Source organism: Scyliorhinus torazame, chromosome 13, assembly GCF_047496885.1.
Source record: "Scyliorhinus torazame isolate Kashiwa2021f chromosome 13, sScyTor2.1, whole genome shotgun sequence".
In the NCBI taxonomy this organism is placed as follows: domain Eukaryota; kingdom Metazoa; phylum Chordata; class Chondrichthyes; order Carcharhiniformes; family Scyliorhinidae; genus Scyliorhinus; species Scyliorhinus torazame.
The window spans coordinates 183,108,857-183,136,022 of record NC_092719.1 but is presented as its reverse complement, the minus strand read 5'-3'; the positions used below and the strand labels follow the sequence as shown (position 1 = coordinate 183,136,022).

The window sequence follows — 27,166 nt, the reverse complement described above, 5'->3', positions numbered from 1 at the left end:
CCCCATCCTCACCCACACCTCAACCTCCTCCCCACCCCCACCCCCACCTCCACCTCCACCCCCCTTCCCCACCCCCACCTCCACCTCCACCCCCTTCCCCAAACCCACCTCCACCTCCTCCCCCCATCCCCACCCCCACCTCAACCTCCCCCCATCACCACCCCCACCTCCACCCCCTTCCCCACCCCCACCTCCACCTCCACCCGCCATCCTCCCCACCACCTCCACCTCCCCCCATCCCCACGCGCACCTCGACCTCCCCCATCCCCACCCCCACCTCCACCTCCACCCCCCTTCCCCACCGCCACCTGCACCTCCAACTCCATCCCCACCCCCAGCTCCACCTCCCCCCATCCCCAACCCACCTCCACCAGCCCCCATCCACACCCCCACCACCCACCCATCCCCACCCCAACCTCCACCACACCCCCATCCCCACCCCCATCTCCACCACCCCCTCCATTCCCATCTCCACCTCCACTCCCCCATCTCCAACCCCACCCCACCTCCACCCCAGATTCCAACCCCCACCTCCACCACACCCCATTCCCACCCCCACCTCCACCTCCACCCCAGATCCCCACCCCAGCTCCACCTCCCCCGCATCCCCACATCCACCGCCACCCCCACCTCCACCTCCACCTCCACCCCCATCCCCACCCCCCTCCACCTCCCCCTCATCGCACCCCCCTACACCATACCTGCATCCCCACCTCCACACCAGATTCCCACCCCCACCTCCACCTCCACCACAGATCCCCACCCCCAGCTCCACCTCCCCCATCCCCACCCCACCTCCACCACCCCCTCATCCCCACCCCCAGCTCCACCTGCTCCCCATCCCCACCCCACCTCCCCACCCCCTCATCCTCACCCCCACCTCCACCACCCCTCATCCCCACCCCCAGCTCCACCTCCCCCCCATCCCCAACCCACCTCCACCAGCCCCATCCACACCCCCACCACCCACCCATCCCCACCCCCACCTCCACCACACCCCCATCCCCACCCCACCTCCACCACCCCCTCCATTCCCACCTCCACCTCCACTCCCCCATCCCCAACCCCACCCCACCTCCACCCCAGATTCCCACCCACACCTCCACCACACCCCATCCCCACCCCCACCTCCACCTCCACCCCAGATCCCCACCCCCAGCTCCACCACCCCCGCATCCCCACATCCACCTCCACCCCCACCTCCACCTCCACCTCCACCCCCACCCCCACCCCCTCCACCACCCCCACATCCCCAACTCCACCCCCCCAACCCCAACCCCACCCCATCCCACCTCCACCTCCACTCTCACCCCCACCTCCACCTCCTCCTCCACCCCTCCATCCGCAACCCCACACAATCCCACCTCCACCTCCACCCCCATCCCCACCTCAACCTCCACCCCATCCCCACCTCCACCTCCACTTCCATCTCCACCCCCCTCCACCACCCTGCATCCCCACCTCCACCTCCACCTCCACACCCCATCCCCAACCCCACCCCATCCCACCTCCACCTCCACTCCCACCCCCACCTCCACCTCCACCTCCACCCCCCCATCCCCAACCCCACCCCATCCCACCTCCACCTCCACCCCCACCCCCACCTCCACTTCCACCTCCACCCCCCCATCCCCAACCCCACCCCATCCCACCTCCACCTCCACCCTCATCCCCACCTCCACCTCCACCCCACATCCACCCCACCTCCACCTCCACCTCCACCCCCCATCCCCAACCCCACCCCATCCCACCTCCACCCCCATCCCCACATCTACCTCCTCCTCCACCTCCACCCCGAACCCCAACCCCACCCCCACCTCCACCTCCACCTCCACCCCCCATCCCCAACCCCACCCCATCCCACCTCCACCCCCATCCCCACCTCCACCTCCACCCACAACCCCAACCCCACCCCATCCCACCTCCACCTCCACCCCATCCCCACCTCCACCTCCACCTCGACCCCAACCCCAACCCCTCCCCACCCCCACCTGCACCTCCACGCCCCTTCCCCACCCCCACCTCCACCTCCCCCTGATCCCCACCCCCCCTCCACCACACCTCCATCCCCACCCCCACCTCCACCTCTGCACCAGATCCCCAGCCCCAGCTCAACCTTCCCCCAGCCCCACCCCAGCTCCACCACCACACCATCCCCACCCCACCTCCACCTCCACCCCAGATCCCCAGCTCCATCTTCCCCCAGCCCCACCACACCTCCCCCACCCTCCCCATCCCCACCCCCACCTTCACCAGCCCCCCATCCCCACCCCCACCTCCACCTCCCCTCATCCCCACCCCCTGCACCATACCTGCATTCCCACCTCCACCTCCACCACAGATCCCCACCCCCAGCTCCACCTCCCTCATCCCCACCCCACCTCCACCTCCCCTCATCCCCACCCCCAGCTCCACCTCCTCCCCATCCCCACCCCAACTCCACCACCCCCTCACCCTCACCCCCACCTCCACCACCCCCTCATCCCCACCCCCAGCTCCACCTCCCCCCATCCCCAACCCACCAGCCCCCATCCACACCTCCACCACCCACCCATCCCCACCCCCACCTCCACCACACCCCCATCCCCACCCCCATCTCCACCACCCCCTCCATTCCCACCTCCACCTCCACTCCCCCATCTCCAACCCCACCCCACCTCCACCCCAGATTCCAACCCCCACCTCTACCACACCCCATCCCCACCCCCACCTCCACCCCAGATCCCCACCCCCAGCTCCACCTCACCGCATCCCCACATCCACCTCCACCCCCACCTCCACCTCCACCTCCACCCCCATCCCCACCCCCCTCCACCACCCCCGCATCCCCACCTCCACCCCACCATCCCCAACCCCACCCCATCCCACCTCCACCTCCACTCCCACCCCCACCTCCACCTCCTCCTCCACCCCCCCATCCCCAACCCCACCCCATCCCACCTCCACCACCACCCCATCCCCACCTCCACCTCCACCTCCATCTCCACCCCCTCCACCACCCCCTCCCCCACCTACACCTCCACCTCTATCTCCACCCCCTCCACCACCCCCACCCCCACCTCCACCTCTACCTCCATCTCCACCCCCTCCACCACCCCCGACCCATCACCACCCCCACCTCCACCCCCTTCCCACCCCCACCTCCACCACCACCCCCCATCCTCCCCACCTCCTCCACCTCCCCCATCCCCACGCGCACCTCAACCTCCCCCCATCCCCACCCCCACCTCCACCTCCACCCCCCTTCCCCACCGCCACCTCCACCTCCAACCCCATCCTCACCCCCACCTCCACCTCCCCCATCCCCACCCCCACCTCAACCTCCCCCATCCCCACCCCCACCTCCACCTTCACCCCCCTTCCCCACCCCCACCTCCAGCTCCACTCCCCATCTTCACCCCCACCTCTACCTACCCCACCTCCCCACCCCCACCTCCACTTCCTCACCCCATCCACACCCCCACCTCCACCTCCCCCTCATCCCCACCCCCCTACACCATACCTGCATCCCCACCTCCACACCAGATTCCCACCCCCACCTCCACCTCCACCACAGATCCCCACCCCCAGCTCCACCTCCCCCATCCCCACCCCACCTCCACCACCCCCTAATCCCCACCCCCAGCTCCACCTCCCCCCATCCCCACCCCACCTCCACCAGCCCCTCATCCTCACCCCCACCTCCACCACCCCCTCATCCCCACCCCCAGCTCCACCTCCACCCCACCATCCCCAACCCCACCCCATCCCACCTCCACCTCCACTCCCACCCCCACCTCCACCTCCTCCTCCACCCCCCCATCCCCAACCCCACCCCATCCCGCCTCCACCACCACCCCATCCCACCTCCACCTCCACCTCCATCTCCACCCCCTCCACCACCCCCTCCCCCACCTACACCTCCACCTCTATCTCCACCCCCTCCACCACCCCCACCCCCACCTCCACCTCTACCTCCATCTCCACCCCCTCCACCACCCCCGACCCATCACCACCCCCACCTCCACCCCCTTCCCACCCCCACCTCCACCACCACCCCCCATCCTCCCCACCTCCTCCACCTCCCCCATCCCCACGCGCACCTCAACCTCCCCCCATCCACACCCCCACCTCCACCTCCACCCCCCTTCCCCACCGCCACCTCCACCTCCAACCCCATCCTCACCCCCACCTCCACCTCCCCCATCCCCACCCCCACCTCAACCTCCCCCATCCCCACCCCCACCTCCACCTTCACCCCCCTTCCCCACCCCCACCTCCAGCTCCACTCCCCATCTTCACCCCCACCTCTACCTACCCCACCTCCCCACCCCCACCTCCACTTCCTCACCCCATCCACACCCCCACCTCCACCTCCCCCTCATCCCCACCCCCCTACACCATACCTGCATCCCCACCTCCACACCAGATTCCCACCCCCACCTCCACCTCCACCACAGATCCCCACCCCCAGCTCCACCTCCCCCATCCCCACCCCACCTCCACCACCCCCTAATCCCCACCCCCAGCTCCACCTCCCCCCATCCCCACCCCACCTCCACCAGCCCCTCATCCTCACCCCCACCTCCACCACCCCCTCATCCCCACCCCCAGCTCCACCTCCCCCCATCCCCAACCCACCTCAACCAGCCCCCATCCACACCCCCACCACCCACCCATCCCCACCCCCACCTCCACCACACCCCCACCCCACCTCCACCACCCCCTCCATTCCCACCTCCACCTCCACTCCCCCATCCCCAACCCCACCCCACCTCCACCCCAGATTCCCACCCCCAGCTCCACCACCCCCGCATCCCCACATCCACCTCCACCCCCACCTCCACCTCCACCTCCACCCCCATCCCCACCTCCACCTCCTCACTCCTTCCCCACCCCCACCTCCACCTCCCCCTGAGCCCCACCCCCCCTCCACCACACCTCCATCCCCACCCCCACCTCCACTTCCACCCCAGATACCCACCCCCAGCTCCACCTTCCCCCAGCCCCACCGCACCTCCACCACCGCCCCATCCCCACCCCCACCTCCACCTCCACCCCAGATCCCCAGCTCCATCTTCCCCCAGCCCCACCCCACCTCCACCACCCTCCCCACCCCCACCCCCACCTTCACCAGCCCCCCATCCCCACCCCCACCTCCACCACCCCCTCATCCTCACCCCCAGCTCCACCTCCCCCATCCCCAACCCACCTCCACCAGCCCCCATCCACCCCCCCACCACCCACCCATCCCCACCCCCACCTCCAGCACACCCCCATCCACACCCCACCTCCACCACCCCCTCCATTCCCACCTCCACCTCCACTCCCCCATCCCCAACCCCACCCCACCTCCACCCCAGATTCCCAACCCCACCTCCACCACACCCCATCCCCACCCCCACCTCCACCTCCACCCCAGATCCCCACCCCAGCTCCACCACCCCCGCATCCCCACATCCACCTCCACCCCCACCTCCACCTCCAACTCCACCCCCATCCCCACCCCCTCCACCAACCCCGCATCCCCAACTCCACCCCCCCATCCCCAACCCCACCCAATCCCACCTCCACCTCCACCCCCATCCCCACCTCCACCTCCACCCCATCCCCACCTCCGCCTCCACTTCCATCTCCACCGCCCCTCCACCACCCTGCATCCCCACCTCCACCTCCACCTCCACACCCCATCCCCAACCCCACCCCATCCCACCTCCACCTCCACCCCAGATCCCCAGCTCCATCTTCCCCCAGCCCCACCCCACCTCCACCACCCTCCCCACCCCCACCCCCACCTTCACCAGCCCCCCATCCCCACCCCCACCTCCACCTCCCCCTCATCCCCACCCCCCTCCACCATACCTGCATCCCCACCTGCACACCAGATTCCCACCCCCACCTCCACCTCCACCACAGATCCCCACCCCCAGCTCCACCTCCCCCATCCCCACCCCACCTCCACCACCCCCTCATCCCCACCCCCAGCTCCACCTCCCCCCATCCCCACCCCACCTCCACCACCCCCTCATCCTCACCCCCACCTCCACCACCCCCTCATCCCCACCCCAGCTCCACCTCCCCCCCATCCCCAACCCACCTCCACCAGCCCCCATCCACCCCCCCACCACCCACCCATCCCCACCCCCACCTCCACCACACCCCCATCCACACCCCACCTCCACCACCCCCTCCATTCCCACCTCCACCTCCACTCCCCCATCCCCAACCCCACCCCACCTCCACCCCAGATTCCCACCCCCACCTCCACCACACCCCATCCCCACCCCCACCTCCACCTCCACCCCAGATCCCCACCCCCAGCTCCACCACCCCCGCATCCCCACATCCACCTCCACCCCCACCTCCACCTCCAACTCCACCCCCATCCCCACCCCCTCCACCACCCCCGCATCCCCAACTCCACCCCCCCATCCCAAACCCCACCCCACCCCACCTCCACCTCCACTCTCAACCCCACCTCCACCTCCTCCTCCACCCCTCCATCCCCAACCCCACCCAATCCCACCTACACCTCCACCCCCATCCCCACCTCCACCCCATCCCCACCTCCACCTCCACTTCCATCTCCACCCCACTCCACCACCCTGCATCCCCACCTCCACCTCCACCTCCACACCCCATCCCCAACCCCACCCCATCCCACCTCCACCTCCACCCCCACCCCCCCATCCCCAACCCCACCCCATCCCACCTCCACCTCCACCCCCACCCCCACCTCCACTTCCACCTCCACCCCCCCATCCCCAACCCCACCCCATCCCACCTCCACCTCCACCCTCATCTCCACCTCCACCTCCACCCCACATCCACCCCACCTCCACCTCCACCTCCACCCCCCATCCCCAACCCCACCCCATCCCACCTCCACCCCCATCCCCACATCCACCTCCTCCTCCACCTCCACCCCGAACCCCAACCCCACCCCCACCTCCACCTCCACCTCCACCCCCCATCCCCAACCCTACCCCATCCCACCTCCACCTCCACCCACAACCCCAACCCCACCCACATCCCACCTCCACCTCAACCCCCATCCCACCTCCACCCCCATCCCCACCTCCACCTCGACCCCAACCCCAACCCCACCCCATCCCACCTCCACCTCCGCCCCCATCCCCACCTCCAGCTCCACCTCCACCTGCACCCCCATCCCCAAGCCAACCTCTCCTCCACCGCCACTTCCACCTCCAACTCCAGCCCCACGTCCATCTCCACCCCCATCCCCACCCCCCACTGCCACCTCCACCCATATCCTCACCTCCTCCTTTACCTCCACCCCCCATCCCCACCCCAACGTCCACCGCCACCCCCATCCCCACCTCCACCTTCACCCCCATCCCATCCCCACCCCCATTCCCACCTTCACCCCCATCCCCATCCCCACCTCCACCTCCATTCCCAGCCCCACCTCCACCTCCACCCCATCCCCATCCCCACCCCCATTCCCACCTTCACCCCCACCCCTATTCCCACCTTCACCCACACCCCCATCCCCACCTCCATCTCCACCTTCACCCCCACCCCTATTCCCACCTTCACCCCCATCCCCATCACCACCTCCACCTCCACCTCCACCTTCACCCCATCCCCATTCCCACCTCCACCTCCACCTCCACCCCATCCCCATCCCCACCCCCATTCCCACCTTCACCCCCACCCCTATTCTAACCTCCACCCCCATTCCCACCTCCACCCCATCCCCACCCCCACCCCCATTCCCACCTTCACCCCGATCCCCATCCCCACCACCTCCACCTCCACCCCCATCCCCACCCCATTCCGTCCTTCACCCCCAACCCCATCACCACCTCCACCTCCACCTTCACCCACACCCCCATTCCCACCTTCACCCCATCCCCACCTCCACCTCCACCTCCAACCCCATCCCCATTACCACCTCCACCTCCACCACATCCCCACCCCCACCCCCATTCCCACCTTCACCCCCACCCCTATTCCCACCTCCACCCCCCATCCCCATCCCCACCCCCATTCCCACCTTCACCCCATCCCCATCCCCACCGCCTCGACCTCCATCCCCATCCTCATCCTCACCCCTATTCCCACCTTCACCCCCATCCCCATCACCACCTCCACCTCCACCTTCACCCACACCCCCATTCCCACCTTCACCCCCATCCCCATCACCACCTCCACCTTCACCTCCACCCCCATCTTCATCCCCATTCCCACCTCCACCTGCACCTCCAACCCCATCCCCACCTACACCTCCACCCCATCCCCATCTCCACCTTCACCTCCACCCCCAGCCCCACCCCCATCTTCACCTCCAACCCCATCCCCATCTCCACCTTCACCTCCACCCCCAGCCCCACCCCCATCTTCACCCCATCCCCATTCCCACCTCCACCTTCACCTCCACCCCCATCCCCATCTTCACCTTCACCTTCAACCCCATCCCCACCTCCACCTTCACCTCCACCCCCATCCCCATCTTCACCTTCACCTTCAACCCCATCCCCACCTCCACATTCACCTCCACCCCCATCCCCACCTCCACCTTCACCTCCACCCCATTCCCACCTTCACCTTCACCTCCACCCCCACCCCCACCACCTCTAGCTTCACTTCCACCCCCATCCCTACCTCCACCTTCACCTCCACCCCCATCCCCATCTTCACCTTCACCTTCAACCCCATCCCCACCTCCACCTTCACCTCCACGCCCACCCCCACCACCTCCACCTTCACTTCCACCCCCCATCCCTACCTCCACCTTCACCTCCACCCCATCCCCACCCCCCACCTCCACCACTCTCCGCTCTTGCAGCCTCCACCTCCCCCAATCTCACAGCTCTGGTATCCACCTCCCGCAACCCCACTCTCACTGCTCCTGCAGCACTCCCCCAAGCCCTTCGCCCCCCCCCCCCCCCGTCCCATCCCCCCACTCCTTTGGATCCCATGGGTTTTTCTTAATTTTCATAGTTTTCTCTGTGCGAGATGGTCAGTTCGCCATCCTCCATGAAGCGCTCATTGAGGATACCAGTCAGTCGGTAGGCATATTCCCAATGGCGGGAATCTTACTGGCATGGCTGCCCACTGAGCAGCCAAATGGATCTCTATTTACCTCCAGTTCCCAAGGCACCACTACCACAATGAGCAACTCTGGCCACTGAAGTCTGTCTTCCTGATCCTGGCCTCCCTTAACAAACGGGTGTCTTCAAGGGTGCCTCGGTATTGATGCAGCCTCAGCATTGCCCGTGCTAGAAGCAATGACTATGGCTACTAAGTTGCCGACCCACTGATTCAATTGTCAGCTCTTGGGAGAGAGCTGCTGCCCTGAACTGGTTAACAGCCCGTGGGGCCACCTGTTAATTTACTGGCACCAGCAGAATGTTGCCCCAAGGACCCTATCCCTGTCTGAGCAGGTCAGCTTCTGCCTTCCTCCCCTGCAATGGTGCAACATTAGTTTCCACAGAAAGAATCCGCCCAACTTAAAATAATAGCCTATTTTGTTTTTACAAGACAGCCAGAATAATGCTCTGCGAAATGACCTGCTTTACCTTTAGTAACATCTATTCTCTACCCTATAAATCCAAGAAATGTATTTTGATAGCATTATGCGCCATTAATTCCACAGTTCAATTAGAAGGACCGATAAAGTACGAGGCTGCCCTAATGTGAATGCTAACACTCAATATATTCTTTCCAAATTTACCATTATTTCAATATTTACTGAATAATAAGCAACAATTGAATTGATAGAGTATTAGTAAGCACAGTTTAGCAATACAATTTGACCAGATATAAGAATAAAGAAAATGGCTGCTTTAAGATTGGCAGCAAATTAGAGGCGGATCTGTGAGGTAAGGGGGTCTTCATTTTGCGCTGCTTTTGATTTACACATGATTTTTGTAAATTAATCATGCGACCTGGGGTTAGACCTTTACATCTTTTACAAGTTCGGAACACGTCTGTCCGAATATTTTATGTTGTTTTCCTCATTTGGCTTGGGAACTCCTTTCAGTCTCCTGCTCTGTGTTTCTCAGAGGCCCGGGTTAAATCTGTAGCTGACAACGCCAGCTTTTAGAGAAGTGTTAGTCAAAGGAAGCTTTTACGATTTACTGATAAGATTAGTGATGATGTGTTGATGAATTGTTCATTCTTACACGTCTTCATGCATTCTTAACATTATGCAAAAATATATATTCCAGTTCAACTGGAATGTTTTCAGCATTTGTGTGAAAAGAAGCTGATTTAAGTTTCTGCAAAAACTAAAAAACAGGAAATCCTTTGATTGTGAAAAGAAAATAATTGAAGTAAAGTATGTTTCAATGGATAAACCATTAGGCGGAACCTTACCATATTTTTCCAAAGTGTGGGTTCCGGTGAGAAAACCAGGCAGAATCCTGCTGGTGCTGACGGTGGGAGACCTGACCGAATATTCTGCCTCTTCAACAGATTTTTTTCCCCAAGTGATTCACGCCACGCTCTATAGCTTGCCTCTGATGGCCCTGGGAAAACTTCATCTCTGCAATCAGCAAGGTGCTGTTTTTGTACCCATCCCCAGCACTTGTTCCAAGTCCAATCCAGGGGAGCAAACAAGCGGGCTGCTTTGTCCTGGATGGTGTTGAGCTTCTTGAGTGTTGTTGTTGGAGCTGCACTCATCCAGGCAAGTGAAGAATAATCCATTACACTCCTGACTTGTGCCTTGTAGATGGCGGACAGACTTTGGGGGGTCAGGCGGTGAGTTACTCACCGTAGGATTCCTAGCCTTTAACCTGCCACAATATTAGTCTGGCTAGTCCAGTTCAGATTCTGATCAACAATAACCCTGTTGATTGTGGGGGATTCAGTGATGGTATTGCCATTGAATGCCAAGGGGTGATAGTTAGATCTCCTCTTGTAGGAGATGGTCATTGCCTGGCACTTGTGTGGCATGAATGTAACTTGTCACTTGTCAGCCCAAGCCTGGATATTGTCCAGGTCTTGCTTCATTTGGACATGGACTGCTTCATTGTCTGAGGAGTCGCAAATGGTGCTGAACAAATGTGCAGTCATCCGCAAACATCCCCACTTCTGACCTTATGATGGAAGGGTGGTCATTGATGAAGCAGCTGAAGATGGTTGGGCCTAGGACACTACCCTGAGGAACTCCTACAGTGATGTCCTGGAGCTGAGATGATTGACCTCCAAACACCACAACCATCTTCCTTTGTGCCAGATATGACTCCGACCAGCAGGGAGTTTTCCCATGATTCCTATTGACTCCAGTTTAGCTAAGGCTCCTTGATGCCATACCTGGTCAAATGCTGCCTTGAGGTCAAGGGCAGTCACTCTCACCTCACGGAGAAATCGCTCACCAAATTCCTAGATGGTGTGGAGCAGAGGTGTGACATCCTCTGTCAGCGAAAACACAGAGACGTCCATCAAGCAAGCTCACCACCCCCACCTGGGAGGCAGTGGCAGCTTTAGCGAGTGCCAGCTCGCTCCATAAGAAGAAGGGGCAACAGTGCTGGAAAAAGATAAATTCCCTTCGTGGAGCCAGGGTAATTCCACCTCCTAATGTCTTCTGCTGCACCGCTTCATGCACCCATTACACCTCCACGGTGACCTCTCTCCCAGCCACCTCATGGATTCCCCACAATTGTCATGCCCCCACAGACCCCCCTCCTCATTATCCCTCTGCTCCTCACAGCCCCAATCCCACTTACGTACCATGCATGCAAGCCTTCATCACCATCTGACCCGGCAGGACTCCTGCCTACACTTTCCCCATCTGTCTCATTGCAGGACAAACTCGAGTATGGCCTGCGAGAGCAGGCACAGCCTGCCAGAGCCATGCCCGATCTGAGAACCCTCACTCCCTTTGAAGACAGAGCCCCTGAGCTGACAGTCGATGAGCAGCATGTGTGCGGAGGGTGAGGTGAGAGTAGCAGAAGAAAGTGAGCACCATTAGGTCATGCAGCCATGATGCAAGCCTAGCATGAGTTAACTTTCACCCATCAATCCTCCCCTGTGATGCACGAATGCCATCTCGCTTCCCGTGTAGGTCAAAAAGTCAACTGCCCAGATCATCCTCATGCCTTCTGGTCACCACAGAGAAGAACAGCTGCGAGGGAGACGTCACAAAGGGAAGCATCGTGGAGGCGTCACCAGCACCCTCCACCAGTGCAGATACCCACATCTCAGTGGTATTAACAGGCTTCTTGGTCAATCACTGGTGAGCATTGCAAAGCTGAAGATCCATAGCAGGCGGAGAAAGGAATGTCCCAGGGATTGGGCACTCCGAGGGATTCCACAGCCTAGGACGCTGCTGCACCTCTGTCCCCTGGGTCCGGTCGTCCCAGAGCTCCTGGGGGTACAAAGGCAGTGTCGCAAGCATCAGGAAGGGATTACAGCATCCCTCCTCCATGGACTGCATGGCCAACTGGAGGAGTCACATCACCTTCTGTCCGTGAAGATGGTACCATCGCTTAAACGCAATGAGGCTAACACTGCGAGGGTGGCGTCAGCAATGGAGACCTTGGTTCCGGAAGTGCACTCCATGGCAGGTGATGTTCACTCCATGGTTCAGCTCATGACCTCCATGGCTGAGGGAGTGAGCTCCATGGTACAGGGCTTCAACAGCATGGTGCAGGCACTAGTGTGAATCCAAGAATGTCAGGGGAAGGTGGAGTTTCTGGATCTCACTCCAGCTGCTCCTCTATCCAATGGAAGAGTCCAAGGGCCCCGGGTCACACAAAGGAAAGAGGATAGGTAGGAATGTAACTCAGGGCCTTCTACCCAGGAGATCCTAGGGGTGTCCAGTCCATCTGACACCCCTCTCCCGTGAGCAACACAACTCCAGCCCAGCTCACTGAGGAGAGCAGCACTGAAATGCCCGGGCAGCCCAAAGTTAGGTCCAGGCCTCCAGGGTATACCCGCCAAGGTCATCTCAGGCACAGAGGGCGGAAGTCAGCTGTGGATTTACCTAGGCGTAGCAGGAGGGTAAGGAGGAGCAAGAAACAGTCGGCACCTAATGGGCACAGGTGAACCTGGGCACTGGTAGAGATAAGTTACCATTGCAATATCGCACTTATATTAAAAATCACTTTGTTCACACATACAGATCCTCCACAATGTCATATCATGGTTCCAAGTCACACACCATCCATTTGGAAATATATTGTCCTTCCTTCATCTTCACTGGGTCAAAGTGCTGAAGCCACCTTCCTAACAGTATTGTGAGTGCATCTACACCTTGCGTACCACAATGATTCAAGCAGGTAGCTCACCATCACCTTCTCACCTTATGGATGACAGTAAGTCCTGACCTTGACTTATTGTTTAAACCAGTATGGCTGGGGGGTGGATACCGGAGAAATAGGTCAGAAGGTGAAAAGATTGACGGAGAACTAGGGAATAGGACCAGTATGGCTCTGAGGAAGAGCAGACAGGGAGATGTTGCTGAAAACAGCATAGACTGGTGGCTTGAAGTGCATATGTTTTAATGCAAGAAGTATAACAGGTAAGGCAGATTAACTTAGAGCTTGGATTAGTACTTGGAACTATGATGTTGTTGCCATTACAGAGACCTGGTTGAGGGAAGGACAGGATTGGCAGCTAAACGTTCCAGGATTTAGATGTTTCAGGCGGGATAGAGGGGGATGTAAAAGGGGTGCAGGAGGTGAGCTACTGGTTAGGGAGAATATCACAGCTGTACTGCGGGAGGACACCTCAGAGGGCAGCGAGGCTACATGGGTAGATAGAGATCAGGAATAAGAAGGGTGCAGTCACATTGTTGGGGGTTTACTACAGGCCTCCAAACAGCCAGCGGGAGATAGAGCAGCAGATAGGTAGACAGATTTTGGAAAGGATTAAAAGCAACAGGGTTGTTGCGATGGGAGACTTTAATATCCCCAATATTGACTGGGCCTCACTTAGTGCCAGGGGCTTGGACGGGGCAGAGTTTGTAAGGAGCATCCAGGAGGGCTTTTTAAAACAATATGTAGATAGTCCAACTAGGAAAGGGGCTGTACTGGACCTGGTATTGGGGAATGAACCCGGCCAGGTGGTAGAAGTTTCAGTAGGGGAGCATTTCGGGAACAGTGACCACAATTCAGTAAGTTTTAAAGTGCTGGTGGACAAGGATAAGAGTGGTCCTAGAGTAAATGTGCTAAATTGGGGGAAGGCTAATTATAACAATATTAGGCGGGAACTGAAGAACCTAGATTGGGGGCGGATGTTTGAGGGTAAATCAACATCTGACATGTGGGAGGCTTTCAAATGTCAGTTGAAAGGAATTCAGGACTGGCATGTTCCTGTGAGTAAGAAGGATACATTTCGGGAACCTTGGATAACGAGAGATATTGTAGGCCTCGTCAAAAAGAAAAAGGAGGCATTTGTCAGGGTTAGAAGGCTGGGAACAGACGAAGCCTGTGTGGAATATAAGGAAAGTAGGAAGGAACTTAAGCAAGGAGTGAGGAGGGCTAAAAGGGGTCGCGAAAAGTCATTGGCAAATAGGGTTAAGGAAAATCCGAAGGCATTTTACACGTACATAAAAAGCAAGAGGATAGCCAGGGAAAGGGTTGGCCCACTGAAGGACAGGGGAGGGAATCTATGTGTGGAGCCAGGGGAAATGGGCGAGGTACTAAATGAATACTTTGCATCAGTATTCACCAAAGACAAGGAATTGGTGGATGTTGAGTCTGGCGAAGGGTGTGTAGAGAGCCTGGGTCACATTGAGGTCCCAAAAGATGAGGAGTTGGGCGTCTTGAAAAATATTAAGGTAGATAAGTCCCCAGGGTCTGATGGGATCTACCCCAGAATACTGAAGGAGGCAAGAGAGGAAATTGCTGAGACCTTGACAGAAATCTTTGGATCCTCACTGTCTTCAGGTGATGTCCCGGAGGATTGGAGAATAGCCAATGTTGTTCCTTTGTTTAAGCAGCTCTTCTTTGTCCCCGGCCGCCACCATTTTGTTTGTTTTACCCTTCTTCTCCCGCTGCTCCAGTGCCGGTTTTTTGGCCGTTTCGCTGCGGGTCCGGTCCATACAGGTTAGTGGGGGACCTCTCTCCTCTCTTCCCCACGGGTTGGCTGTGTGAAAAGTTCCGTTGGGGCTCTTCTATCGAGCCCGAAAGTCCGTCTTCGCGGGAGCTGCCGATTCGTGCGGCTTAGCTCCGCATAGCCGCAACCGGAAGTCCCGTTCCTTTGTTTAAGAAGGGTAGCAAGGGTAATCCAGGGAACTACAGGATAATCCGGTGAGCCTTACGTCAGTGGTAGGGAAATTACTGGAGAGAATTGTTTGAGACAGGATCTACTCCCATTTGGAAGCAAGTGGACGTATTAGCGTGAGGCAACACGGTTTTGTGAAGGGGAGGTCGTGTCTCACTAACTTGATAGAGTTTTTCGAGGAGGTCACAAATATGACTGATGCAGGTATGGCAGTGGATGTTGTTTATATGGACTTCAGAAAGGCCTTTAATGAGGTCCCCCATGGCAGACTGGTACAAAAGGTGAAGTCAGAGGTGAGCTGGCAAGATGGATACAGAACTGGCAAGGTCATAGAAGTGGAGATGCCGGCATTGGAATAGGGTGAGCACAGTAAGAGGAAGGAGCAGTGCTCCTAAAGCTAGTGATTTAAAACAAATCTGTTGGACTTTAACCTGGTGTTGTAAGACGTCTTACCTAGGTCATAGAAGGCAGAGAGTAGCAATGGAAGGGTGCTTTTCTGATTGGAGGGCTGTGACTAGTGGTGTTCCGCAGGGATCAGTGCGGGGACCTTTGCTGTTCGTAGTATATATAAACGATTTGGAGGAAAATGTAACTGGTCTGATTAGTAAGTTTGTGGATGATACAAAGGTTGGTGGAATTGCGGATAGCGATGAGGACTGTCAGAGGATGCAGCAGGATTTAGATCGTTTGGAGACTTGGGCGGAGAGATGGCAGAAGGAGTTTAATCCGGACAAATGTGAGGTAATGCATGTTGGAAGGTCTAATACAGGTAGGGAATATACAGTGAATGGTAGAACCTTCAAGAGTATTGACAGTCAGAGAGATCTAGGTGTACAGGTCCACAGGTCACTGAAAGGGGCAACACAGGTGGAGAAGGTAGCCAAGAAGGCATATGGCATGCTTGCCTTCATTGGCCGGGGCATTGAGTATAAGAATTGGCAAGTCATGTTGCAGCTGTATAGAACCTTAGTTAGGCCACACTTGGAGTATAGTGTTCAATTCTGGTCCCCACACTACCAGAAGGATGTGGAGGCTTTAGAGAGGGCGCAGAAGAGATTTACCAGGATGTTGCCTGGTATGGGGTGCATTAGCTATGAGGAGAGGTTGAATAAACTCGGTTTGTTCTCACTTGAACAACGGAGGTTGAGGGGCGACCAAGAGGTCTACAAAATGATGAGGGGCATAGACAGGGTGGATAGTCAGAGACCTTTTCCCCTCAGGGAAGGGGGGTCTATTACTAGGGGGCATAGGTTTAAGGTGTGAGGGACAAGATTTGGAGGAGATGTACAAGGCAAGTTTTTTACACAGAGGGTAGTGGGTGCCTGGAACCCACTGCCGGAGGAGGTGTTGGAACCAGGGACGATAGTGACATTTAAGGGGCATCTTGACAAATACATGAATAGGATGGGAATCGTGGGATACGGACCCCGGAAGTGTAGAAGATTTTAGTTTAGACGGGCAGCATGGTCGGCGCAGGCTTGGAGGGCCCAAGGGCCTGTTCCTGTGCTGTACTTTTCTTTGTTCTTTGTTCTTTGACATCGATGTCTGCATCCTGTAGCTGAATACAAATAGTCCTGATTACTGAAGTACTTCATGAATTTGAATAGAGCGATGTGTGGCTAGCAGACCAGACAATCAGCCAGAATTTAAGATATTTTATATGAGCTCTCTGGGAAAAAGTTTCAGTCTGTTGTAACATCAGAGTAAACACATTTTAATTCGGCACATGTGCCTTTTTAATGCAAACCAATTAACCAGTTGCTGCATTTTCACAAATCGTACTGCACTAAAAGTAGTAGATTTAAAGTGTATGTTAATTTATTGGTTTGTTTCTCTTTGAAGAACCCCTTGTCTTTCATGGTCTGAAAAATGTGCTGACATTTAATTAATGTGTAACATATTTTATTGACACCAAGCATGCAAGAACGTTTGGTTAGGAGTACAGACAATTTTTGAAAAAAAATCTCTTCAAACATCTTTCTTGAACAGTAAAAACTGTGATTACTCCCCCACAACCACATAGTTCACATGTAGAAAGATCTCAGTTGTGGTACACCCAACTCGAACGCAACAGGAGGAACATTTTAAAACAATTTTACTGCAGAAATATGATCAGATCGTTTCTTTTTCACCATTCAACAATTAAGATGAACAGCAGTTCTTTTTTTATATATAAATTTAGAGTACCCAATTCATTTTTTGTAATTAAGGGGCAATTTAGTGTGTCCAATTCACCTACCCTTCACATCTTTTTGGGTTGTGGGGGTGAAATCCACGCAAACATGGGGAAAATGTGCAAACTCCACACGGACAGTGACCCACAGCCGGGATCGAACCTGGGAGCTCGGCGCCATGAGATGAACAGCAGTTTCTAAGTATTCCTCCACACTTCCAAGAATCCTGCCTTTAACCCTGTATGCAGCTTTCAAATTCGACCTTCCAAAATTAATCACTTCATATTTATCTAGGTTGAACTCCATCTGCCACTTCTCAGCCCAGCTCTGCATCCTGTCAATGTCCTGTCCCCGGGTGTATGTTAACCAAATACCATTGTTCAGGCTGACTTTAAACCCGGCTGCCCATCAGAAAACGAGGCAGCAGATAAAATCCGGTAGGTTGAATACCAACTCGGATCTCGATTTTTAACTATTTTTCCCCATTTTAACCTGAAGGATTCTGCAGACATAGAACATAGAACAGTACAGCACATTACAGGCCCTTCGGCCCACAATGTTGTGCCGACCATTTATCCTAATCTAAGATCAACCTAACCTACACCCCTTCAATTTACTGCTGTCCATGTGTCTGTCCAAGAGTCGCTTAAAAGTCCCTAATGACTCTGACTCCACCACCTCTGCTGGCAGTGCATTCCACGCACTCACCACTGTCTGTGCAAAGAACCTACCTCTGACATCTCCCCTATACCTTCCTCCAATCACCTTAAAATTATGTCCCCTCGTGACAACCATTTCCGCCCTGGGGAAAAGTCTCTGGCTATCCACTCTATCCATGCCTCTCATCACCTTGTACACCTCTAGCAAGTCACCTCTCTTCCTTCTTCGCTCCAGTGAGAAAAGCCCGAGCTCCCTCAACCTTTATTCATAAGACTAGGCAGCATCCTAGTAAATCTCCTCTGTACCCTCTCCAAAGCATCCACATCCTTCCTATAATGAGGCGACCAGAACTGGACACAATATTCCAAGTGTGGTTTAACTGGAGTTTTATAAAGCTGCAGCAAAACCTCACGGCTCTTAAACTCAATCCTCCTGTTAATGAAAGCCAGCACACCATATGTCTTCTTAACAACCCTATAACCCTAGGTGGCAACTTTAAGGCATCTGTGTACGTGGACCCCAAGATCCATCTGTTCTTCCACACTTCCAAGAATCCTGCCTTTAACCCTGTATTCAGCATTCAAATTCGACCTTCCAAAATTATTCACTTCGTATTTATACAGGTTGAACTCCATCTGCCACTTCTCAACCCAGCTCTGCATCCTGTCAATGTCCTGCTGTATCCTCCAACAGCCCTCAACACTATCTACAACTCCCCCAACCTTCATGTCATCGGCAAACTTACTAACCCACCCTTCCACTACCTCATCCAAGTCATTTATAAAAACCACAAAGAGCAGAGGTCCCAGAACAGATTCCTGTAGGACACCACTGGTCACCGACCTCCAGGCGGAATACTTCCTATCCATTACCACTCGCTGTCTTCTTTTGGCTAGCCAATTCTGTATCCAGACAGCCAAATTTCCCTGTATCCCATGCCCCCTAACTTTCTGAATGAGCCTACCATGGGGAACCTTATCAAATACCTTATTGAAATCCATATACACCACATCCACTGCCCGACCACCATCAATGTGCCTCGTCACATCCCCAAAGAGTTCAATGAGGCTTGTGAGGCATGACCTTCCCCTCACAAAGCCATGCTGACTATCTTTAATCAAACTATGTTTTTCTAAACAATGATAAATCCCATCTCTCAGAATCCTTTCGAATATTTTGCTCACCACAGACGTAAGACTGATGGATCTGTAATTTCCAGGGATTTCCCTATTCCCTTTCTTGAACAGGGGAACAACATTCGCCTCCCTCCAATCATCCGGTACTACTCCAGTGAAGAGTGAGGACGCAAAGATCATCGCCAATGGCGCAGCAATCTTCTCCCTCGCTTCCCGCAGTAAGGGGACTTATCTATCTTGATGCTTTTCAAAGTTTCCAGCACTTCCTCCTTCTTAATATCAACCTGTTCAAGTCTATTAACCTGATTCACACTGTTTTCATGAGCAACAAAGTCCCTCTCTCTAGGGAATACTGAAGCAAAATATTCATTTAGGGTCTCCCCATCTCCTCAGACCCTAGGCACAAGTTCCCTCCACTATCCCTGATCCGCCCTAATCTCACCCTGATCATCCTCTTATTTCTCACATAAGTGTAGAACGCTTTGGGGTTTTCCCTAATTCTTCCCACCAGGGCTTTTTCATGCCCCCTTCTACCTCTCCTCAGTCCATTTTTGAGTTCCTTCCTGGCTACCTTGTAACCCTCTAGAGCCCTGCCAGATGACTGCTTCCTCAACCTTATGTAAGCTTCCTTCTTCCTCTTGATTAGAAACTCCACTTCTCTTGTCATCCAAGGCTCCTTCACCTTAGTATTCCTTCCTCATCTCAGTGGGACAAAACTATTCAGCACTCACAGCAAGTGCTCCTTAAACAATCTCCACATTACTGTTATGCATTTCCCCAAGAACAATTCTTCCCACTTTATGCTCCTCAGCTCCTATATAATAGCAGTATAATTTCCCCTCCCCCAATTAAATACCTTCCCATACTGCCTATTCCTATCCCTCTCCATGACTATGATAAAGGTCAAGGAGTTGTAGTCACTGTCACCGAAATGCTCTCCCACCGAGACATCTGACACCTGGCCTGGTTTGTTGCTGAGCACAAGTCCAATATGGCCTGCCCCCTAGTCGGCCTATCTACATATTGAGTCAGGAATCCTTCCTGTCCACACCTGACAAAATCTGCTCCATCCAAACCATTTGCAGTAAGGAGGTTCCAGTCAATATTAGGGAAGTTGAAGTCACCCATGACAACAACTCTGTTACTTCTGCACCTTTCCAAGATCTGCCACCCAATCTGTTCCTCTATCTCTCTGCTGCTATTGGGGGGGTCTATAGAAAACTCCCAATAAAGTGACTGCTCCTTTCTTGTTTCTGACTTCCACCCATACTGACTCAGTAGACAAACCCTCCTCAACTACCTCCTTTTCTGCAGCTGTGGTGCACTCCCTAATTAACAGTGCTACTCCCCCTCCTCTTTTACCTCCCTCCCTATTCTTCTGAAAACATCTAAACCCCGGAACATCTAACAACCATTCCTGCCTCTGTGAAATCCATGTCTTCGTAATGGCCATAACATTGTAGTTCCAAGTACTGATCCATGCTCTAAGTTCATCTCCCTTATTTCTGACACTCCTTGCATTGAAACAGACACACTTTAACCCATTCCACTGAGTGCAACTTTGCCCTATCAACTGTCTATCCTTCCTCTCAGACTCGCTGCATACTATTTCTGCCTGTTCAACAGCTACCCTATCCTCTGATCCATAGCTCTGGTTCCCATCCCCTTGCCAAACTAGTTTAAACCCTCCCGAAGAGCTCTAGCAAACCTCCCACCCTGGATATTGGTGCCCCTCCAGTTTAGGTGCAATCTGTCCTTCATGTACAGGTCCCACCTTCCCCAGAGGATATCTCAATGATCCACATATCTGAAGCCTTCCCTCCTGCACCAGCCCTGTAGCCACGTGTTCAGCTGCACTCGCTCTCTGTTTCTAGCACACTTGCACATGGCACCGGTAGCAATCCTGAGATCAGTACTCTGCTTGTCCTGCTCTTTAGCTTCCAACCTAATTCCATAAAATCACTTTTTAGATCCTCATCCCTTTTCTTAGCTATGTCGTTGGTGCCTATGTGCACCACGACTTCAGGTTGCTCCCCCTCCTCCTTAAGAATCCTGTAGACTCGATCCGAGACATCCCTGGCCCTGGCACCATACCTTCCCTGGAGGTAACATACCTTCCGGGAGTCTCGTTCGCGATCACAGAATCTCCTATCCGTTCCCCTAACCATTGAGTCTCCTATCACTATTGCTTTTCTATTCTCCCCCCTTCCCTTCTGCGCCACAGAGCCAGGCTCAGTGCCAGAGACCTGGCCGCTAGGGCCTTCCCCCGGCAGGTCATCGTCCCCCAAACAGCATCCAAAACGGTATACTTGTTTTGCAGGGGAACGGCCACAAGGGATCCCTGCACTGTCTGCCCAGTCCTTTTCCTTACCCTGACTGTAACCCAGCTACTCTTGTCCTGCACCTTGTGTGTGGCTACCTCCCTGTAACTCTTCTCTACACCCCCTCTGCCTCCCGGATGGTCCGAAGTTCATCCAGCTCCAGCTCCAGTTCCCTAACGCAGACTCTGAGGAGCTGGAGTTGGGTGCATTTCCCGCAGGTGTAGTCAGCGGGGGCACCGGTGGTATCCTTCAGCACCCACATCCTACAGGAGGAGCATGCAACTGCCCTAGCCTCCATATCCTCGGATCTGAATTCCCAAATAGATTTAAAGGGGGAAAAAAAGATTAAACACCAGTTAGGCCCTTAAAAAAAAATGTATGTACTGCTGCTACTCTCCCAAGAACCCTCTAAAATTGGCGATTCAGCTAAATGATACAATGATATCTTGCTGTCCCCAAAAAACAAACACAAAAATTAAAAATTAAAATTAAAAACCCCCCAAACAAACAACTCTTACCTTACAGAATGTAGCTGCCCTGTGAACCAGCTGGAACTCCGCTCTCCGACTCTGCTCCAGTCAGCTGCACTCTCTGTAAACTCCCAGCTCTCTTAACGCTCTTTAAGGAATGTAGGAAATGAAATGAAAGGAGCGCCTTACTCCCTCCTCACCTAACTCCCTCAGTCACCAAACTCTCACTTTAATACTCTAATGCAACCCAGTCAGCACTCCAGACGGGTGAGGCGTACACCTAAAGTGGAAGGGGGCCTCAAGAATGTATGTAAATTGACATCCTATTACAACTTTAGGAACAACTTCAACTCATATTTATATAGCTTGTTTTTTAAAATAAATTTAGAGTACCAATTTATTTTTCCAATTAAGGGGAAATTTAGCGTGCCCAAGCCACCTACCCTGCACATCTTTTGGTTTGTGGGGGTGAGACTCATGCAGACATGGAGAGAATTTCGGCGGGAGCGGCGTGCTGGGGCCTGTCGGGAGGTGAGTATTTGCTTTAAAAACACTTACCCGGTCCGGTTTCTGTTCTTCTTTTCTGTGTCATTTTTTATTTTATTTTTTATATAAGGCGGGAACCGGAAGTTCGCCCCGGAACCGGAAGTTCGACCCACGGACTTCTGGGAAGGCCACCCCCCCACCAATAAATTCTGGTGGAGAGGAAACACGTGTAGTGTCTCCCACCCACCCTCCTCCTCTAACCTAATAATAAGACCCATTGGTGTGAGGTAAGTGCCATATTTACATTATTATTTTTTAAAAAAATTATTTAATAATCAGATCTTGGTTGGAAGTTAGAGGGATGGCAGGGAAGGGAGTGCAATGTTCCTCCTGCAGGATGTTTGAGGTGAGGGATGCCGTTAGTGTCCCTGCTGATTTTACCTGCAGGAAGTGCAGCCATCTCCAGCTCCTCCAAGACCAAGTTAGGGAACTGGAGCTGGAGTTGGATGAACTTCGGATCATTCGGGAGGCAGAGGGGGTCATAGATAGCAGCTTCAGGGAATTAGTTACACCAAAGATTGGAGATAGATGGGTAACTGTAAGAGGGACTGGGAAGAAGCAGTCAGTGCAGGGACCCCCTGCGGTCGTTCCCCTGAGTAACAAGTATACCACTTTGGATACTTGTGGGGGGGGATTTACCAGGGGTAAGCCATGGGGTACGGGCCTCTGGCACGGAGTCTGTCCCTGTTGCTCAGAAGGGAAGGGGGGAGAGGAGCAGAGCATTAGTAATTGGGGACTCGATAGTCAGGGGCACAGATAGGAGATTTTGTGGGAACGAGAGAGACTCTCATTTGGTATGTTGCCTCCCAGGTGCAAGGGTACGTGATGGCTCGGATCGTGTTTTCCGGGTCCTTAAGGGGGAGGGGGAGGGGGAGCAGCCCCAAGTCGTGGTCCACATTGGCACTAATGACATAGGTAGGAAAGGGGACAAGGATGTCAGGCAGGCTTTCAGGGAGCTAGGATGGAAGCTCAGAACGAGAACAAACAGAGTTGTTATCTCTGGGTTGTTGTCCGTGCCACGTGATAATGAGATGAGGAATAGGGAGAGAGAGCAATTAAACACGTGGCTACAGGGATGGTGCAGGCGGGAGGGATTCAGATTTCTGGATAACTGGGGCTCTTTCTGGGGAAGGTGGGACCTCTATAGACAGGATGGTCTACATCTGAACTTGAGGGGCACAAATATCCTGGGGGGGAGATTTGTTAGTGCTCTTTGGGGGAGGGTTTAAACTAATGCAGCAGGGGCATGGGAACCTGGATTGTAGTTTTAGGGCATGGGAGATTGAGAGTATAGAGGTCAGGAGCACAGATTTGACTTCGCAAGAGGGGCCAGTGTTTAGGTGTTTTAGTAAGCTTAGAGAAGGAGGCAAAAGAGGGGGAGGTGTGGCGCTGTCAAGAACAGTATTACGGTGGCGGAGAGGATGCTAGATGGGGACTCTTCTTCCGAGGTAGTATGGGCTGAGGTTAGAAACAGGAAAGGAGAGGTCACCCTGTTGGGAGTTTTCTATAGGCCTCCAAATAGTTCTAGGGATGTAGAGGAAAGGATGGCGAAGATGATTCTGGATAAGAGCGAAAGTAACAGGGTAATTATTATGGGAGACTTTAACTTTCCAAATATTGACTGGAAAAGATATAGTTCGAGGACTTTAGATGGGTCGTTTTTTTGTACAATGTGTGCAGGAGGGTTTCCTGACACAATATTTGACAGGCCAACAAGAGGCGAGGCCACATTGGATTTGGTTTTGGGTAAAGAACCAGGCCAGGTGTTAGATTTGGAGGTAGGTGAGCACTTTGGTGACAGTGACCACAATTCGGTGACGTTTACGTTAGTGATGGAAAGGGATAAGTATACCCTGCAGGGCAAGAGTTATAGCTGGGGGAAGGGCAATTATGATGCCATTAGACATGACTTGGGAGGGGTAGGTTGGAGAAGTAGGCTGCAAGTGTTGGGCACACTGGATATGTGGAGCTTGTTCAAGGAACAGCTACTGCGTGTTCTTGATAAGTACGTACCGGTCAGGCAGGGAGGAAGGCGTCGAGCGAGGGAACCGTGGTTTACCAAAGAAGTGGAATCTCTTGTTAAGAGGAAGAAGGACGCCTATGTGAAAATGAGGTGTGAAGTTTCAGTTGGGGCGCTTGATAGTTACAAGGTAGCGAGGAAGGATCTAAAGAGAGAGCTAAGACGAGCAAGGAGGGGACATGAGAAGTATTTGGCAGGTAGGATCAAGGAAAACCCAAAAGCTTTCTATAGGTATGTCAGGAACAAAAGAATGACTAGGGTAAGAGTAGGGCCAGTCAAGGCCAGGGATGGGAAGTTGTGTGTGGAGTCTGAAGAGATAGGCGAGATACTAAATGAATATTTTTCGTCAGTATTCACTCAGGAAAAAGAGAATGTTGTGGAGGAGAATGCTGAGACCCAGGCTATTAGAATGGATGGCATTGAGGTACGTAGGGAAGAGGTGTTGGCAATTATGGACAGGCTGAAAATAGATAAGTCCCCGGGGCCCGATGGGATTTATCCGAGGATTCTCTGGGAAGCCAGGGAAGAGATTGCTGAGCCTTTGGCTTTGATTTTTATGTCATCATTGGCTACAGGAATAGTGCCAGAGGACTGGAGTATAGCAAATGTGGTTCCTTTGTTCAAGAAGGGGAGTAGAGACAACCCCGGCAACTGTAGACCGGTGAGCCTCACGTCTGTTGTGGGTAAAGTCTTGGAGGGGATTATAAGAGACAAGATTTATAATCATCTAGATAGGAATAATATGATTAGGGATAGTCAGCATGGCTTTGTGAAGGTTAGGTCATGCCTCACAAACCTTATCGAGTTCTTTGAGAAGGTGACTGAACAGATAGACGAGGGTAGAGCAGTTGATGTGGTGTATATGGATTTCAGTAAAGCTTTTGATAAGGTTCCCCACGGTAGGCTATTGCAGAATATACGGAGGCTGAAGATTGAGGGTGATTTAGAGATGTGGATCAGAAATTGGCAGCTGAAAGAAGACAGATGGTGGTGGTTGATGGGAAATGTTCAGAATGGAGTTCAGTTACAAGTGGCGTACCACAAGGATCGGTTCTGGGGCCGTTGCTGTTCGTTATTTTTATAAATGACCTAGAGGAGGGCGCAGAAGGGTAGGTGAGTAAATTTGCAGACAACACTAAAGTCAGTGGTGTTGTCGACAGTGCGGAAGGATGTTGCAGGTTACAGAGGGACATAGATAAGCTGCAGAGCTGGGCTGAGAGGTGGCAAATGGAGTTTAATGTAGAGAAGTGTGAGGTGATTCACTTTGGAAGGAATAACAGGAATGCGGAATATTTGGCTAATGGTAAAATTCTTGGAAGTGTGGATCAGCAGAGGGATCTCAGTGTCCATGTACATAGATCCCTGAAAGTTGCCACCCAGGTTGATAGGGTTGTGAAGAAGGCCTATGTGAAGAAGTCATGAGGTCATGTTGCAGCTGTACAAAACTCTGGTACGGCCGCATTTGGAGTATTGCGTACAGTTCTGGTCACCTCATTATAGGAAGGACGTGGAAGCTTTGGAACGGGTGCAGAGGAGATTTACCAGGATGTTGCCTGGTATGGAGGGAAAATCTTATGAGGAAAGGCTGATGGACTTGAGGTTGTTTTCGTTAGAGAGAATAAGGTTAAGAGGAGACTTAATAGAGGCATACAAAATGATCAGGGGGTTAGATAGGGTGGACAGTGAGAGCCTTCTCCCGCAGATGGAAATGGCTAGCACTAGGGGACATAGCCTTAAACTGAGGGGTAATAGATATAGGACAGAGGTCAGAGGTAGGTTCTTTACCTAACGTGTGGTGAGGTCGTGGAATGCCCTACCTGCAACAGTAGTGAACTCGCCAACATTGAGGGCATTAAAACATTTATTGGATAAGCATATGGATGATAATGGCATAGTGTAGGTTAGATGGCTTTTGTTTTTTGACTTCCCATGTCGGTGCAACATCGTGGGCCGAAGGGCCTGTACTGCACTGTATCGTTCTATGTTCTATGTTCTATGAATGTGCAAACTCCACACGGACAGTGACCCAGAGCCGGGATCGAACCTGGGATGTCGGCGCTGTGAGGAAGCAGTGCTAACCAATGCACCACCGTGCCGTCCGTTTACATAACATCTTTAATGTAATAAAACAACCCAAGATATTTCATCGGTGTATTATGAAAGTCAAAATGGCACTAAGCCACGTGTGGAGATCTTGGTTGGAATTCTCCGCAATCGGCGCGATGTCCGCCGACCGGCGCCAAAAACGGCGCGAATCAGTCCGGCATCGCGCCGCCACAAAGGTGCGGAATCCTCCGCATCTTGAGCGGCCGAGCCCTAACCTTGAGGGGCTAGGCCCGCGCTGGACTGATTTCCACCCCGCCAGCTGGCGGGAAAGGCCTTTGGTGCCCCGCCAGCTGGCGCGAAACTGACTTTGCTGGGCGGCGCATGCGCGGGAGCGTCAGCGGCCGCTCACGGCATCCCCGCCCATGCGCAGTGGAGGGGGAAAAGAGTGCCCCCACGGCACAGGCCCGCCCGCGGATCGGTGGGCCCCAATCATGAGCCAGGCCACCGTGGGGGTACCCCCCGGGGCCAGATCGCCCTGCGCACCCCCCAGGACCCCGGATCCCGCCCGCGCCGCCTAGTCCCGCCGGTAAGAGAGGTGGTTTAATCCACGCCGGCG

The 27,166-nt window shown here is 54.6% G+C and overlaps 1 long non-coding RNA gene across 2 annotated transcripts in view; it reads left to right on the top strand.

Moving 5' to 3' along the window:
* LOC140387748 (uncharacterized) overlaps positions 1–27,166 on the top strand; it is a 96,446-nt gene that overhangs the window by 48,849 nt on the left and 20,431 nt on the right. The window contains exons 1-3 of one of the 2 annotated variants that reach the window (XR_011933997.1): positions 13,091–13,265; positions 22,353–22,469; positions 22,555–22,711. This is a non-coding gene — a long non-coding RNA (uncharacterized lncRNA). Of the gene's footprint in view, positions 1–13,090; positions 13,266–22,352; positions 22,470–22,554; positions 22,712–27,166 lie in introns of those variants that run through there. The other variant, XR_011933998.1, reaches the window with a different exon arrangement.